This window comes from Callospermophilus lateralis, chromosome 17, assembly GCF_048772815.1.
Source record: "Callospermophilus lateralis isolate mCalLat2 chromosome 17, mCalLat2.hap1, whole genome shotgun sequence".
Lineage (NCBI taxonomy): Eukaryota > Metazoa > Chordata > Mammalia > Rodentia > Sciuridae > Callospermophilus > Callospermophilus lateralis.
The window spans coordinates 59,248,394-59,260,397 of NC_135321.1; the positions used below are offsets into that span (position 1 = coordinate 59,248,394).

The 12,004-nt window shown below is 35.2% G+C and overlaps 1 pseudogene; it reads left to right on the forward strand.

Annotated features, from left to right (window-relative positions):
• The first annotated feature begins 375 nt into the window (after positions 1-375).
• On the forward strand, positions 376-803 carry LOC143638129 (biogenesis of lysosome-related organelles complex 1 subunit 5-like; annotated as a pseudogene).
• Positions 804-12,004: the final 11,201 nt, after the last annotated feature.

Sequence of the window (12,004 nt, forward strand, 5' to 3'; positions counted from 1 at the left end):
AGATTAGGAAAAAATGAAATTATTTCTTTTATTCTCTTTGTTTGTTTCTGCTAAGGAATACCCATTGCTACTCTTAACCAAAAAATCTTGCCTTGATAGTCAATATATAATTTAATCATTTGGGGATTGATACATAATTATTTGGGGTTTTTTCTTAGTCAATTTGAGGTTTCCTTAGAATTCTTGACCAGGCCACAAACCCTTTTTCTCTGTGAATCCCCTAAACTTTTCTGATATTCTTTGCTCTGGAAAGTTTTGGTCTCCTAACTAATATTCAGAAAACAAATTCTGTGCTCCAAGTAATTGATGTCACTCCACAGTCTGACCATGAAAGAGCAATTTGTTCTTAAGAATCTGAAATAGTGGCCAGTCGGGATGAGCGGAGGAGAAACAGAAACCCCTGTGGGTTGTGAGGTTGCCCCTGGTGGCGGCAGCGACAAGAAAAGGGACTCGCTGGGGACTGCGGGCTCAGCACTATCATTATCAAGGATCTTGGAGAAATTCATTCAAGGCTTTTGGATCACAGACCAGTTATTCAAGGTGAAACTCGTTATTATTTTGTATAATAATTTGAAGAAAAATATGGTCTTAGCAAAGACGTGGTCTTTGCTGAAGAATGTGTGTTCTTGAAAATTGGAAGACTATGATCCAAGAAACAAATGAACGTACTCTTCCCAAATGCAGACAAATGATGCAGGACAACTTGAAAGAAGTTCTCCAGAGATTGCAAGCATCTAATGACTCCATCTGTAGACTCTAGCAGAGGGAACAGGAATGAAGAAAGATGTATCATGACCACTTAATAGCTACTGAGAAACAGCATCAACTCCAGTGGGAGGATTTCATGAAAGAACAACCCCACTGTCATGCTGAGGTGTATGAAAAACACAGAAGAACCATGGAGAGGCTTAAGGAGCAATATGCTGAGATGGAGAAGGGACTAGCAAAATTCTCAATTTTTTAAGAACTTGAACCACAACATTGACAAATGAAGGAGAAGATATTGACTCCTCCACAAAATACTTCCACCAAAATTTAGCCTCTGCTTCAAGCTTAGAATACCTTCAGTGGCACTTTACAGAGGCACACAGAGAAACTGCAGCTGGAGCCTGACTGAATGGCCAATAGAAGAGTGCTATACCATTCCTGTTTTAAGTGCCTAAATATGATCATTTGAATGGGGAAGAAGAGGGGGAAAATGGGATGAATTTACCCTTTGTCAGAATTTGATTTGTTTTCTGATCAAATTCTGATTAGCTGAGAGAACTATAACTACAGACTTCTTAGAAAGATAATTCAACTCATTCTCATAGAGGGTTGATGTTAATTACTGTAGCTTAAAGGCAGATAGTGAGAGACATAGGGATGCATGAAGTGTAATTCCATGAGTAATGTAAACAAACAGCTGGCCTTGGAACAAAGATCACATTTAAAAGACGGAATGATCAAAGCATTGTCTCTACTATGACAAAGATAGCTGCAGTGTTGCTGGCACTGCCTGTTGGGAAAGATCAGATTTTGCAGTGCAGCAGAGTGCCCTGCATTTCTCCGGAGGACAAGATGCATGTGTGTTAAGCTTTGTGGCCTTACAGCTCTTAGTATTTTCATCTTTTGAAACATGCTTAGGAGGAAAAGCTTACCAAACATATATTTTGGCTTTTAGCCTTTTTCCAAGAACCACAATCTTGTCCATAGTATTTACCTCATTTTTGTGTCTGTTTTTCTGTGGATAAGCTTTATAAGATAAATAATGTCTATACATGTTCAATTGTTTAATGAGTAATCAGCAACTTCTGCCAAGGAGTTCCTCTGGAACCATATAAGCATTCTGGCTCTGAATGAACCAGAAGTGTTTGTCCATGTGGCAAATGATCCATGTTAAATGTGAATTCTTTTTAATGTTCACGTCTGTTCTCATAAGCAGGTGAATTATGATGAAATGTACCAAATTTGTCATCACTGTGATTCTTAAAATTCTGCATTTAGAAATTGAATTGAAGAACTAAGTTGATTTTGTTTGCCATACACCAAGCAAAAGTAAATGCAATAATTTCAAGAAATTTATGGAAAATTAATTTGAGGTATGGCCAAATCTTTGTAATAGTTTTCATTACTTTTAAGTCAAGAAGGGTACAAGAAAGAAAATATCTAACTCTCTCATCTTATCTCAGTGTTGTGACTGCAGAAAACTGACAATGCTTGACTGTGTAAACTTATGGCTTACTGTCAAAGCTTCTTTTTGGCTGCATGTTGAAAATGTGATTAAAGTTAATAGAGGAGATGAAAAAGAAAAGAATCTGAAATAGAAAAATTGTTTTGGAAACTCTATATTGAGCAATTTTTTGAAAATTGAAAAAACTAGATTTTTCTAGGTGTTATAAACCACTGTACATCAAAATTTGATTAATTCTTTTAGTATAGACCACATGGAAACTTCAAATATCCAGCAATAAATGTGGATTGTATTTTTCTCTGTTACTATTCAAACAATGATTTTTATCCTCTATATATCTTTAAAAAATGAAAGTTATATTTCTATTCCCCAATCTAGAAAATGTTATTTTCACAGTGAATGATTTCTATTAAAAGATATTAAAAATCATAATAAATATTTCTCAACAATTCTAATGACTATTAGAATAACCACTTTTTTGTTTTGCATTTGTCATGCTACATTAAAGCATATAAAAATAACTTTATCAGCTACATAGAAACTAAAGATGGTTTGAAATGCAATCAATTTTACCTTAGACTAAAAGGAAAGAAAACACTACTCTTAATCCATATTTAAGTAAATAATGGACTTTACAATATATGGAAAACATGTTTATCAAGATAGCTAATGCTAATATAAGTTTTCATAGGAACTATAAAGAGGGGAGATATTGCAGTTGTTAGTTTTGTCTACATTGCTATTGACATTAGAAAGCATATTTTATATTATATTACATTTAGGGGGAATTTGGGGGTAAATTTGTTAGCAGTCTGTCCTTTAGGAGTCAGACTATTCTGTGTTTTTATTAATATCACTGGCTATACTATAAATTGGCTATACTATTCAGACACCACAGACTGTATTTTTTCTGAAGAACGAGATGTACATCCTACATATCCCCCTATATAATAGATTTTAAAGCACTATTTTATATTTAGAAAAATCAGTATATTTAAGGATGTTTGTGATTATAGCTTAAAAATTAAGATGGAAGACTCAAATAAGAAATGTTAAATAGAATCATAATTATACTCTTAGTGATTATTGTAATTAAATTCACTCTGTGTTTTACTTGTGAATTACTTGACATTGAGACAACACTGATGAAATTTCTACTGCTCTGAAAGATTGAGAACAAATTAATTTTTAAAAAATCTACTGGCAATTTAATATGCATATTAATTGATACTTAACTTTATGCACTGAAATTGTTTCCTGAAAAATTAATTACCTTATTCTCCATATGGGTTAATTATGAAGTAATACAATTTGAAATTGAAAGTATAAATGGTTTTGATTAATTATATTGTAATAATTAATAATGTAGGTAAGTAAAGATAACCATGATCAAAGAATATTTTTTGCAAAGATTATTGGAATATTTTTAGCACATTTTGTAGAGGGATGTCTGGGTATGCAAGTAAAAGATGAAAGTGTTTTAATAAGAAAAGTTACCAGTGGGATTCCTGTGCAGACACTACAAAAAATTTAACAACATTCTCAATATTTGCTTAATACAATGAGTACAATATTTAGTAGTGGACAGATTATCAGTGTAGCCTGTGAGTATCAATTATTAGCAGAAAAAGTAAAAAAAATATTTTATAAAATGCATCATGCACAAAAATTGAAACATGTAGAGGGACAACTATTATTTTCCTTTCAGTGATAGAGGTGTTTTAATATTTAAAATGCTTTCATTTTTAAAAAAAATATTTTCTTTTCTGTGTTAGTTGGAAAACTTCAGTTTTGACAAAATACAATGGTGACCCTTCTTTTAAAAAGTCTATTTCATTCTATCTTTAATAGAAAATTTCTTGCAATTTAATTAACCTCAAGTAACTAGAGGGATAACTTCAAAAATTGTAGAAACACTATGAATCACAGTTGGCTAATTACAGTAATTTTCAATAATTTTTCTTCTTTAATATACTCTATGCAGAACAAAGATTTGACTTTCAGACATTGAGATGTGTTAATTAATTTAAATTTATTTAATTCCCATTTTAGAAAATTTATTTCTGATGATCCATCAATAAATTTATAAATGATTTATAAATAATCATTTACAAATAAATTTATAAATAATAATAATAAACTTATAAATAATCATTTTTATTCCTGTTTTGGTGTTTTGCACAATTATATTCTCAAGAACTTTTTATACTCTATGTTTTATTCTGTTGATCTCCTTACTGCTTTTATGAGATCCCCTTTTTATCCTCTCTTTTTAGCTTCCATATGAGAGAGAAAACATTTGATATTTGATTTCCTGAGTCCCTTAGTATAATGTTCTTCAGTTTCATCCAATTACCAGAAAATGACATAATTTCATTCTTCTTTCTGGCTGATTAAAACTGCTTTATGAATAGACACCACATTTTATTTATTCATGTCTATTGATGGGCACCTGAACTGCTTTCATAGCTCAACTATTGTGAATTGTCTTGCAATAAACATTGGTATGTATGTATCACTGTAGTATGTTGCTTTTAGTTCTTTTGTATAAATACATAAGAAGTGGGATAGCTAGGTTTTATGTTTGTATCATATGTGGTCTTTTGAGGAATCTTGATCCTGCTTTCCAAATTAGTCCTACTAATTTACAGTCTACCAAGAATGTACCTTTTCCTACATATCCTAGACAGCATTTATTATTATTTCTATTCTGGATTGACATTCTAATTGGAGTGAGGTAAACTCTCAGTATAATTTTGATTTGCATTTCCCAGTTTGCTAGGAATGTTGAACATGTTTTCATACATTTTCTAGCCACTTGTATTTCTTTCTCTCTTTTCTTTTTTCTTTCTTTCTTGATAAATATCCATATAATTAATTTGGATGTTTATTTATTAGGTTATTTGTTTTTCTGGTGTTAAGGTTTTGAGTCCTTTATATATTCTCCATATAAATATTCCATCAGAGGAGGAGTTGCCAAAGATTTTCTCCCATTTTGTATATTCTCTAAACATTCTTGTTTCTTTTGCTGTGAAGCAGATTTTTAGATGCCATCCCACTTATTGATTCTTGGTTTTATTTCTTGAACTTTAGAAGTCTTGTTAAGGAATTCAATACTTGCATGCACTAATATATTGGAGAATTGACTCTTAAGGTGTGAGATTTTTTGTTTTTTGTTTTTTGTTTTTTGTTCCTAGCAATTAGAGTGTTAACTCCTAGATCTTTGATTCACTTTGAATTGACTTTTGTGTAAGGCGAAAGATTAGGATCTAGTTTACTTCTCCTATGGGTTTTCCCAGCACAATTTGTTAAAAAGGCTCTCTTTTCACCCACTTAATATTTTTGGCATCTTTGTCAAGGATCAGATGACTATATCTAGGTGGATTTATCTCTCTGTTTTCTATTCCATTTCATGACTGTTTTCATGCCAATACCATGTTGTCTTTGTATAGTATAATATAGCATAATAAAGTATAATTTCAGATCAGTTATTGTGACGTCCTGAGCATTACTCTTACTGCTTAGAATTGCTTTGGCTATTCTAGTTCTTTTATTTTGCCATATGAAATTTAAGATTGGTTTTTATACTTCTGTGAAGAATAGCTGTGGAATTTTGATGGGGATTATGATAAATCTATATGTAGTTTTTGGGAACATGCCATTTTGACAATATTAATTCTGCCAATCCAGGAACATGGGAAGTATTGCCATATTCTAAGGTCTCTTTCAATTTGTTTTCTTCAGTGATAATATTCACTGCACAGTTCTTTCACCTTCTTTGTTAGATTTATTCCAAGGATTTTAGTTTTTTGAGTCTATTGTGAATGGAATTGTTTCCCTGACTTCTTTTTCAGCAGAATCATTATTGGAGTATAGAAAAGCTATTGATTTTTCTATGTTAATCTTGTATACTGAAACTTTTCTGAGTTTATTTATAAGATGACAGATAAATCCACCTAGATATAGTATTCTGGTGGTGTTTGTTGAGTCTTTGAAGTATAGTATTATGTAATAAACAAACAGAAATAACTTGACTACTGCTTTTCCTATTGGAGTTCCTTTAATTTCCTTCTCTTGCCCGATTGCTCTGCTAGAGTTTCAAGAACAATATTGAATAAGAAAGGTGAGAGTGGACATACTTGTCTTGTTCTTGATTTTAGAGAAAATGTTTTACGTTTTTCTCCACTCACTATGATGATAGATTTGGTTTGTCATATATAGACTTTATGATATTGAGGGGAGTTTACATTGTATACATCAAAATATCAGTAGCAAAAGTAAAATTTTAATCCATTATTCCACATATAAATGAAGGAATGTAATGATTAATGAACAAATAAAGTTGATTATTGGAAATTTTATTATTAAATTGATACATTATGAAAGTTTGCCTAGGGATTTTCTAGCACAATCTTATAGGAGAAGAGTCAGATCATGAACAATTATCTTTCACCTAAAGCATTTTTTTCTAATTAGGGTTTAACCTAGCAATCTCTAATAATTCCACCCGCAAATCCTAGTTTCTATATTTTAAGTCTCAACTAGAACAAAATCAAGAAACGTTTTGAAAGAATCAATCTAAAGAAAGGAAGCACTGGAAAAACAGGGCAAGAAAATCATTGCCAACATCCACCTTCTGCCACAAACCATGAATGAACTTCTAGAAGCACAAAACTGAGCAAAAATTTAGCTTGAGATATATGTCAATTCACTTTTAAGACTCACAGAACTGCATATGAATCATTATATTTTCCTGTTTTATTTCCCACACAAGGCTCAATAAATCATAAAACTTACTCAGCTTTCACGGGCTGGATGACTATTTTCTGAGCCTATTTATTGCTCTTTTACTGGCATATTTTCTTCTATGATCCAAATCTTTGACTCCTATACTCCAGGAAAAGCCTTCAAATTAATGCAAAGTCATTAAAAATTATGCTGGTACTAAGCCATGACTAGGTGCTTTGGAGAAGTTATATTTTGCCCTAGAAACATCTCTAATATACAATGATTGCATTGGCTGCACCGAGACTTGGGATTGAAATGAAACCTCTCTTTTTCTTCAAAGGATTTGAGCTATTGTAGCAAATGGTTGTTCTGAAAACAAAATTTAGCCTATTTCTTAAATCAATATATGTGCAAACTATTCATTAAAGGCTCAACACATAGCAGACCCACAAATGTAAAAATAGCATCAAGAATATCTATCTTATTACTAAAATTCCTTATTTTTATCTTATTTCAAATATTTGTTAGTTTGTAAAATTTGGTATTACAAGGTTTATTGTGGAATATCAGGCCCATCCTACCTTGCAGACAAATTGTACTTTCAGTGTAACTGAATATAATATTCATTTTATAACTAAATGCATGTAGGAACAACTTGATTTTAAAAAGCTTTACTTATATATATTTATTATAGATTTACTGATTGTCTTATAGAGACTATCTGTAGACTTAAGAGAAAATATGGGATTCCAAGCATTATGTGCTAACAGATTTCAGTCTGAATATTCCAAAATATTCTCTCAAAACTGCTGTTGACTTGTCACTTCACTTTTTAAATGCAAGCACAATTTAATTTATTTCAAGTCAACCATACAACAAACAAGCTTCAAAAGCTGTTTTGATTTGAAAGTACTAAATGTTTGCCTTTAATGGAAAGCAGAGTCAATAACTTCTTTGATATAAATTGCTTCAACTTTTTTCCTACACTCATGTTTCCATAGCCTAAATCCTAATAATGTCAAAGCACTTTAAAATTTGGAACTTCTCATAAAGCACTCAAAGATTTTAAAATAATTTTGTATTTATTCTCTATACAAACCTGTAACTTTTTTTCAATATATTTATGAAGTTCTTTTTCTCTTTCTTACTGGTCTTAGCTCTGGTGGAAAGAGGAAAGCAGTCCCGCAACACTGCCAAAGTGTTGTCCTGGTGGCAGGTGGAGCTGGAACCCCTTGTGCAGTGAGCGGGGCCGGATCCTAAGGGCGCAGCGCTCTCTCGGAGGGAATTCCTGGATGGTGGGTTTGATTTGCCTTTAGAAAAGGGTACAGCTGTAGGCAACTGCGAATAAACAATGTTTGGAAGGGGCTGAGAGCGCATGGTGTCGGAGCGACCCTACCCACAGACGCGACCGCGAGCCGCGCTGGGAGCTCTCAGGGCAAAAGCACCGCGACTTGATGCTTGGCGAAGGGCTGAGCTTTATGCATTTAGGCTTTGAAGGCCCCTGAGTGTGCTCACGGAAGGGAGCGCTGTGGATCAGTCTTCCTCGCCCTGTGTTTGCTCTATCATCTTTTCCCTCAACTTCTTCTCTCCTGCTCTTCCCATTTCTTGCACTGCCACTAGCTCTCTTCCTTTTCCCGCTCCCAGTTCTCCGTTCCCCAGTTATTTCCTGCACTTTTGGCCTTCTCTCTGTCCAATTTCTCGCTTCTCTTTTTAACTTTCTCTTCCTCCTTCTATAGCCCACTCTTGTTTCATTTTCTATCTTGCTTTCTTCCCTTCTCTTCTGCCTCTCCTCCCCCCCTCGCTCCAAACCGGGTCTGGAGTTGCCGCGGGTGCCCCTGATGGTGGCGCTGCCATGCGGAAGGCTTTAGCAGCTCTAGAGCAGGGGTCAGCGCCCGAGACCACCGGTCCTGCAAGGTGGAAATCGCCTTCGGTCCAGGCTCCACTCTCAGACCGACCTCCCCTCAGCTTTCCGCATCCCTTAGCTTTGTCACTCAGCCACAGGCACTAAAGAAGTAAAACATTTCAACCAGCTCCTTGGATTTTCCATCTTTTCTATTTTCCACAATAGAGGCAAGAAATTTCAGAGGGGGTCAGTGGGCAAAAGTTCCCTTGAGTCAGGAGAGAAGAGATTCCAGTTTTTGGAGTCTGGAACTTCCAGCTCTCCCTAGTTCATAATGTAAGCTGAAACTCAGGATGGTTTTGTTTTTTTGTTTGTTTGTTTTTTCAATTTTAAAATGATAATCATAATATTACACAGGTTGGCCTTTATAAAAAATTGTTTCCTTTCATTAGAATGTCCTTTGCATCCCATATTCTGCCTCTTCTGCCCCCAAACTAGTTGGAGATTCATCTCAAGTGTTACCATCATGGTAAAGATTTCCCCTACTCCCCAAAGCTGTATTGTCTTTTGCATGGTTATTTCACCCACTGGATAATGAACTCCTGGTGGGGCAACAGCCCCATGCAGCACTATTCTTCTTGTATCACCAATATACCCACCTAGCACTTGGCACATGGTGGGTTCTCAGTAAATGTGTCATGAATAAATGAATGCATGACAACTGGGAAAACTAAATTATATAATGTGTTTGAAGGGACATCAAATCTTAATTAGTTGTACTAAATTTGTCCTTCTCTTTAAATGAGTGTCTCCTTCTCTTTCCTTTATAATACTCCTTTATAATTTTGGGTTTTTAGCAATGGCATCTAGCCCAATTCCCTTTTTGCTCCCATTTCCCTCTTTTCCCTCCCTCTCTGCACTCTCAGACTGCAAAGCACTTCTGTGGGAGGAAACACACCCCAGCTGTCAATCACAAAGTAGAACTGTGGTCAGAATAGCCCAGGGTTTTGTTTCCAACATTAATGAAGTGGCTGGAACAGCAAACATCTGCCGAAGGGGCCCAAACCCTTTCCAGCAGCTAGAGACCCACAAACACTTCCCAGCCTCCTGTGACTGTACCTAGGCAGTGTCTGCCCCTGTGTTCCTGGAACACACAGAGAGAGGAAAACACTGGTCTGCCTTTAGCTACATTTAGGCAGGCATGGAGAGGAGAAAATTTCAGGACTCCCAGAAGACTGCAAGTCATCAGCCCTCCCACCCGCTTCAGTCTAGTACCTGATTCCTGAGGACAAACCCCAGCAGTGAGACAGGAACATAGCCAATAAATACCTTTGCAATGTTAGAGCTAAAGGCTCTAACAACTAAAACCAAAGAATACTTCTTTCCCACCTCACACCCAATAGTTTACTTTTCTAGAACTCTTGAAATTTAATTAAAAAATGGTTTTTTACTGATGCATTATAATTACATCAGTGAGATTCGTTGTTATGTATTCATACATGCACACAATATAACAGTATAATTTGGTCAATTTTATTCCACTATATCTCCAAAGCAAACTGATTTTAAAAAATCCTAGGGTGACTTTTAAATTGCATATATGATATAAACCTAGATGGACTCAACTTGACTCTTAGTTTTACCATCCTTTTAAAATCTTGAGATATGTGTTGATGTAAATACTCAGAAGTAGCCAGGACATAAGTCTTTTAAGTACAGTAATTCTTTTCCCAACCATCTTTTCTCCAAAGAGGAAAGAAGAGGACAAAAGCATTTCTTACATTCTCATCAAGTGTACTTAGTAACTTATATTTCAGCCACCAAGTTTTGAAATAGTTTCAGACATGTAAAAGCAAAATAGGGAAAGGCTTGTAAGTTAATATTCCCCTGGGCCCCAGGGCCATGCCAAAACTGCTTGCTGTGTGCAGCCGGGCACAGCAGCCTCAAATAACAAGTTAAAGGAGGTGTACAAGGAGGCCAGCTTATTTTTAATGATGATATTAATTTACAAAAACTGCTCTCATACACTGGAAGGCATCTTTTTTAAGAGAGGGCACAAATGCAATCCACTTGACAAATGGTCTTGGGAGTGACTAGCACCTTCTATTCTTTCTCAAAAGCCAGTTTAAATTGAGAAAAATAAAAGATAATGGCTGTGTCTACAAAGCACTGAATGTTTATATAAAGTTGGGGAAATTCAGCAAATCATCCAGATGTTGCCAAATTTTGAGAAGCTTGCTGTACAGATTAAAATTTGAGCATTATTTCTCTTTTTTAATTGTGCTATGCTGACATCAAACACCTATATTTCTGCCAATATCCTTTGCACCTCAATTATCCCAACTGATGTAGCTGGGAATTTAGAATTCAAGCTGTCTGAACTTTATCATAATAGTGTGGAAATACTGGAGCATCACTGGTTTTGACTTGTTTCCCTTCCATCTCATATCCCTTAATTAATAATGCCTCAAAAAGAGAGAAGCAGCAGTGTGAAACATGTAATGAAATAAGGTCCTGGCTGTCTGGGGGTAAGAGAAATGAACTTTGGGAGTCAGGCAAATCTTATGTTTTCCCTACCCAATCACTGAGTAATTTCCCCTGGTCCCTAATCATAACTTGTGAGTAAGGAGAGCCAACTCTCTTTACTCCTTGCTAAAAAATTCTCTCCCCATCATCTTTGTATTTTCAATAAAATGAGCTATTTGCTAGCAAAAACCATCACAAAACAAAAACTGCACTTTAAAAAGTAGCAGCCCCAGCCTCTGCTGTTCCATGTATTTGGGGCTGGATTTTCTCAATGTTCAAAACCCAGGAACCAGCCAAGATTAAGAATGGGAGAGCAGGACTAGGAAGGCAGGACTATGGTTAACTAAAGAAAGTGGCCCTAGCCACCTAAGGTCCTTAAGTGCCACATAACATCTGGTCCTACAGGCACAGACTCTGCACATCTGTAGGTGTCAATCAGTCTGACCAGCACTTTACAGAGACTGGGTCATTTATGGTTCTCACATTTTTTAATCTGCTGGAGGGAAATAAAAATGCCATAATCCTACATCCACGGGTGACATCTCATCCAAATCATCTCATAAAATATTTCTATTCTCTCCTCGGCCTCAAGCAGTTCTTGACTAAGATTCCCTGTAGTCTTCTCCAATGCAGGGCAAGTTAGCAACCCATGAGGCAGAATTTCAGAGCAAACATGGAATCAGTGGGTCCTTAGCATCAGTTGTTATCAAGGACAGGAAGGCTGCTGTGTCTGCCAA